Source organism: Myotis nattereri (assembly GCF_964212035.1).
Source record: "Myotis nattereri genome assembly, chromosome: 2".
Classification (NCBI taxonomy): Eukaryota; Metazoa; Chordata; class Mammalia; order Chiroptera; family Vespertilionidae; genus Myotis; species Myotis nattereri.
In genome coordinates, this window is record NC_138076.1 from 179,436,660 (window position 1) to 179,443,670 (window position 7,011).

The following is a 7,011-nucleotide window of genomic DNA, read 5'->3' on the forward strand; positions in this document are numbered from 1 at the left end:
AAAAATGCAATCTGCTCCTTGCAGTACATAATCCAATGATGTGAGCAACAAAGAGAAAGAAAAGGATGCAACAAAAAAACATAATATTGAATTCTAGCATTGTCACACTAGATCAATGTTTTTGCATATGAAGATCATTTTTTAAAAATTTAAAAATAGTCATGAACACATGACCTCCTCTGCTACAAATGTGGTTATACTTTTGGTATGTGTTATTTAGGAAAATATATGATCTGATGCTACTACTAGCTATTAAGAAATATTTAAATGAATGACTATTTTGACTATAAAAGCATACACACACACACACACACACACACACACACACATTTGAAAAATAACAATGCATACATGTAGAAGATACTTTTAAGCCACAGGCTGTTTGGAACATCAGTGAATTTACAGATTCCTGATAATAGCACTAGGGTTTTCATATATTGGGATCAGCCCACAAGTTGAAAAGTTCAGAGTTGAGGAAGAAACACTGTACTCCACATAATTTGGACCAGAACCAGGGCAGACATCTAGACATTGGGTTTGACTGTGTCTGTGCCATATAGCTATGTGAACTTGGACATGTTGCTTAATTACTTTGGGCAACATTTTCTTCTTCTGTAAGTCAGTGATAATAAAATCTAATAATAACATAACTCTTAAATCAGATCATAAATATGGAGGTAAGGTGTATAGATTAATAGGACCAAAGTTAGTCTTTCCCTTTCTATTCCTGTTACACCTACAGCTCAGCATAGCCAATATGTACTTGCTGCATAAGGCCAGAGTGAAAGACATTTACAAAAGACTCAAGCCACATGGGCTGTGACATTTATCCACCACTGGCTATGCTGAATTTAATGCTGATGACCTATTCGTGAAAGCCTTGGTGTCTATTTTCCAACTTTCCATGTTATTTCCCAAACAGAAGCTCTGCTAATCCCTAAGTCTCCTGATATGACATGCAATGTTGCTCTCCTAGGAACTGGCCTTTCCATTTTTATAATTTATATGAAGATTTGTGAGGAATACAAATTCACAACAGAAATGAACTAAGGAAATGCCACATTTGTAGAAGAGATGGGACCACTGAAATTTTAGCATTTTGCATCTATAAATAGCACCCCTTATGTAACCCATTATCCTCAGCAAGAATCGTGGGCTCAAGTCTATTTATTTGAGCTCAGTTGTTCTCATGTCATCTGGTAAGATTTAGCCATAACTGTGGCAGCTGCAGTCCAAATTACCATGCCACTCGGAACAGGCTCATGTATGCTGCTCTGTGACGACTGTGTCTTTTTTCTCATAGCCAGCCTAAGAATGTGGGTCCCGTCTATGCATACAGGCAGATCCCAGGAAGAGTGAGCAAGGCGGCACAGGGACAGGTAGCCTCCCACAGAGCACTGCTCGGTGTGCTGCAGCTGCTCAGCCCTTACCCCAAGGGCAGCCAGACATCCAGATCAAAGGGAGCTCAGAAAGAACCAAGGCACAACCCTAATTCAATACAGGAAAATTGCCATGACTGTAGTGCTTAGTTCAGTCTTCTAAGACAACAACAATAAAAGAAGAAGAGAAAGAAAAAAAGACCCTAAGATCAGGCTCTGGCATCAGAAATTAGTCTGCCAAGGCGGAAGGCATACCCACTGGGGAAGGAGGCTCATTTTCCTAGATTAATCAGAGTGCTTTGAGTCTGCTTTTATTTCCAAATGTACTACTGCCAAGGTACAACATAAGCCACTTAATTCCTTCCCACAAACTAGAATTATTAGCTGTCATACAAGCTAAACAATTTTAATAAAACCCCAGGAGAAGTGAAATCCATCTAAGGTGGAAGAGTAAAACCGAGAGACAGGTAATCAGAAGTGGTTTGGAGTCATCCCAGGATGTTAATGGAAAGCAGTTCCCCCGGGTGGTTACATGCTGACACCTGTCCAATACGTTGGTTGGTAAATCCTTTTTGTGGTGGACAGAGGGCAAGGAGTAGCCACCACCATAGGAGTGGAGAGTGACGATGGCCAAAGTTCCTCTATGAAGAGACCAAAGACACAGAAGAGCTGTGACAAAGGTACATTTTTATTTTGTTTTCTACTATAGAAGTTTCCTTTTCAGGTTGGTTTTGGCCAATAATAGGACTAAAACTACGTGAAAGAGGCAGAAACATTTGTTTTGGAGACTTTTGATCCAAAATACCTTCCTACAGTGGCTGATGTTGGGTACCCTTCCCTGCCTTCTTTAGTCACTCCTCAGAGTTAAGACAAGGTTTCAGGAGGTACATGTTAAAATGCCAGTACGGTTACCTAGGAGGATGACATCTGAACACTCATGGTCACATTGGTTTACCAGCTTGTTTGGTGATGAGTCAAGGCTCTCATTCTCAAGATGAGGAAAGCCAGAGCGATCCACAAGAACAAGAATGTTTCCAAAGTAGAAAGTATTGCTCCATGGGAAGGGAATTTCTGTGTGGAGGGCTCCAGGAGGAGCCCTCCTCCCACCCGGGAGTGGGGAAGGGGAGAGTAAAGGGTGGGGAATGGAGGGTCGGGGAGGCAGCAGACCACAAAAGGAGCAAAGAGGACTCAAGCCTCTGGAATGGACTATATTGACTCCTCCTTTTAATCTATAACAAGAAGACAACTGAGGCTGCTGTTTTATTCTGAACTGTAAGTCTTGAGTTGCTGCCTTTCACAGTTTTCATTGTGACATTGATCACTTTGATTGGAAGCACTGCCAACTCAGACCTAAATAATTCATTTTAAAAAATTCTTAATCTAAAGGTAACATCTAGATTAAACCTTTCTTTAATATTACTTTTGACTCAGAGAAATGTACTCATAATCATATAGGAAAGTTCCTCTGAATTAACTCAGATTCAGTCATTTCTAAAGCGGCATTTTCTGTATATGATGCACACTGATAAAACTGAAGGATTTAACTTGGAGGGGGGAAAGTGGTTTTAACTTGCTTTGGTTTTTAAACTGAAAAGCTGCACAATTTGTTTCTAGTTTCACATTTTTCTGTCTCTCATTTAACAGCATAGAGTAAAAGTAAATTAGGAAAAGATTCATATTTACTATGTTTTGGAAGATTATTTTCCTATCTGCATTGAATCTGTTTTCATTGCTATGTACCTTTCCTACCATTGATGTGTGTTTCTTTGTATACAATTTTTAAATAGAGGAGCATTATAAGAGGGAATTTATGTTACTTTTCACAATTTCCAGGTGAACAAATCCATCAATATTAGATGAGGTGCCTTCCTCTTCTAGCAAGGGAGCTCTGCATTGCAGCTACATTCTTCTCCTCTGCCAAGTGGACTGTGTGGTCCCTCTCAGCTCCCCTTCTTATGAGAGATTATTGGCATTCTGTGTCTTGAGGGAAAAGCAAATATCCACAACATCATCTAATTGTGAATTCCTATTCTTACTAAGGCAAAGAAAGGGTATATAGAAAAGACAGATTCTTAAGGATTTTCTCTCTCCAAGTTTTATTGGTAATTGGAAGAGAGAGAGGTTGGGAAGAGAAAAAGAAAGAAGTGGAACTTGAAGCAGCTACCACCACTGTTGATTCCTCATCCTCAGAGTTTCTGGGTTAGGCCCTGCATAGGTGAGGCCCAAGAAGTCTTCACAGTAAGGCACAATGAAGCTCATTGCTCCATCCTTCTGTCTGGCCAGCCCTTGCCCAAGGCTCCTGATGCAAGTTTCATCCTTAGAGCCAAAGTCACTCCACTTCCTGGTAACTTTTAAAATTAGCCAATTTCACTGCCCAAATATAGCATCCAATTGTTATAGGTGTTTTTTTATTAATTTGCATAAAAGAGTCCAAGGGAAGGTTCTATTCTCTATACCCTTCCCTGAATTTGTTGGTCATGTTATTCTCAAAGGACTCTGCTCTTTAAAAAGATTAGTGCTTCTTGATTAGATATGAAAACAGGAAGGTGCATAATAAGACAGAACAATGAGATTGTTTCCAGTGAGTCTAGAAAAGAGTTAGTTCCTCAGAAACTGACTAAGTTTAGTGTGGGGAACAGGACTGCCATCTGATCCAAACTCCTACTCAGCGGAGTGAGAGAATCTTCTATACCTCATCCCCAACAGATGCTAGTCTCTACTTTAATATTTTCAGTGTGTACAACACATACAGCCCACGTGTTTGCAGAATGGCTCATTTTTGTTTTTCAACAGCTCCAAAGTTTAGGTTTGTGTTAACATCATCCAGTTACCTCCCTCTTTATATTTTCATTCATCTGATTGTTTCACTCCCCTACTCAAAATACTCATAATCTTCTAGTGCTTCAGAACAAACCCAATGTCTTAGCATCGCACTCTCAGAACTTTACAATCTACATCTTATTTTCTTTTCAATCAAATCTACCTCCATTCCCCCACTTCAACCATTTATTAAACAAATATATTGAACCGCTATATCTGTTGGGCACTACAGTGAATGCTGGCACTACAAAGATGAAAAAGGAGTCTCTTGAACTTCAGAAAGCTCATAGGAGCTTTTTCCAAGTGTCCAAAGCATTAGCAACCCCAAGATGTTAACTGTTTCTCAAAGATGTAAGATCTTACACCACATGGACTGCTCTCCCTTCCTGAAATGCCCTTTCCTCCTTACTCCTGCTACATATAAACACTACCTGTTATGGGAGCCGTTCTCCAACACTAAAGTCAGATTGAAAACTTCCTTATGTGTACTCCCATAGCACTTACTTTCTAGAAAGTAAAGGCCAAGACCGCATCTGTCTTCTTCACTAATTTATCTCCATTATTTGCACAGTGCCTGATGCCACGTCAGCCCTAAATAACCATTTGCTGGATAATTGATTGTGATGAAAGGATAAATGAACACATCTCTATGGTGTCACTTGCCAGAGTCTAATTTGTGTTAGCATTGAACATGTGTGTGTCTTTCTCGCCAGACTGTAAGTTTCTTGTCAACAGGAACCACCCTCCACTCCTTTGTGTCCTCCATCTCTGGCACACGATGAGTACTAACGCAATAGATTTGAGCTAATTCACTCAGTATATATAACGTTGGATGACTGGTACATGCGCGAGACACTGTTAGGCCCATGTGTGTCTTCTTACAATATTGTGGACTTGCTCTAAGAAAGTATATAATCTAATAGAGAGGATAAGATGCTCACAAAGGTAATAATTAATATGTCAAACTGGCTTGCACCTTGTGTCATGTTCTGTTCTCAGCACTTCTCATATAATCCTTATAACAGTCTTTGTGGTAGATGCTATTATCAATTCCATAGAGGCAGAGAGAAATTAAGTAACTTTCCCAAAGTCATACATATAGTAAGTTACAGAGGCAAGATTTGAACTCAAATCACACATCTAACCACGCACATCACCGTTTTGGCAAAAGAAACACATCTCACCTTCTGCACTAAGTAGATAGTCTCCTGATACTTAGAACAGACGTCACTATTTTGGAGATTTGGAGCAATTCTAGTTGCTAATTTTCCCAACTATATGAAGACATTCACATTGATATTTCCTATATGAATGACCTCAAGGATACCTAAGCAGATTCTAAGAAGACAAGGCATCTGAATGCACCAATGGGGGAAATCTAGCTAATGTAAGCAAAGGTAAAATTCATCATAAAATATGGAATAACTCTGAGGATGAAAAGAGAAGTTGAAAACCAGATTTCAGAATTCACAGGAACCAGGGTAGCTCTTTGGCTCCAGGGAGCAGATGCTAAAGCTGTTTTTGTTAGTCCAGGGAGTATCAAACATTTGTTTGTCTGTACCAACAAGGCAGAAACCAATGATGGTGGGGCTGTTCCCAGAACCACAGTGCATATGCTGTTACCAGAAAGAGAGAGATAGAGAGAATGGTGATGATGATAATGATGATTATGATGAGAGGAAGGAATGCAACAATGCCCATTCAAGTACATGTTGAACATAGAAGATACACATGGGCTTAAAGGTGTAGGAGTTATCAAATTCTCAGAATAAAATTGCTTAGAAATTTCTAGAATCCTGATTTAAATATAGACCAATTAATACCATATATGATAGATCCATAAAGGGATGCAGATCCTATACAAATTGGAGGAGGATCTAAAAATGTGTCTAGTTACAAGCAACCTACCATGTGCTACTTCTCATAATTGTCCCAACATGGCTGCCCAGCTGAGAGATCTATAAACCATCCATTTCTATCCTGTGGGGGCAGAAGGGCTGCCAAAAAAAAGGGAAGAGAGTGAGGAAGGGTGTGTAAACCCACATTTTGTTCTTGTCACCCACCCAACATCCCATCTTCTTAAAGTATCATCACCACTACCCTCGCTCTTCTTCTCCAGACCACTGTACCTTTCCACCCAGAAATAATCAAGAAAAGCTACCATGTGTGTGACAGCTCAATGACCTCATTTCTTTGTGTATACAAAGTCCTACATTTAATCTCTCTTGACAAACCTTTTAAAACAAACCAGGTGGGGTCGGGGTGGGGGGAAGGGGAGTGGTGGTACAGGAGAAAGGATGGGATGTGAGATGCAGAGGGACCAGGGAGCAGAGTCTTCACTGGCAATGCTGAAGGCGGAGCAGGCAGCTGACATGAGGACACAGCTCCCTCAACTAAACAACCCAATTCGTAATGCAGCTCACAGATGGGTTTTAATAACACGGCTGAGCCATCTGGTAGCTTCCTATTTTGACTAATTATTCTTGGTAAGTAAGTGCTAAGCTTTTAAAATTATTGTTTAGGGAGAGGGAAGATGGCGGCGATATAGGCAGACACGTCCCAGGTCGTGTCCCGGAGCAAATGGAGTCAGCAGCTGAAACTAGTAACACCCACACCGAATTGGCGAAATTGCTCAGCTGGTGAGACGGTTTGCAGCCGAGAAGAGCAGAACTCCCCAGGAAAGGTAAAAAAAAACCAGGGATTTGGGCAGGAAAGTTTGCCAGACCTCTGAACCCAGAGAGTCGGAGGGAGACCGCGCGGCAGCCGCGTCCCTTGGGACAGGCACAGCCCCTGACGGGGGAAAGGAGAACCG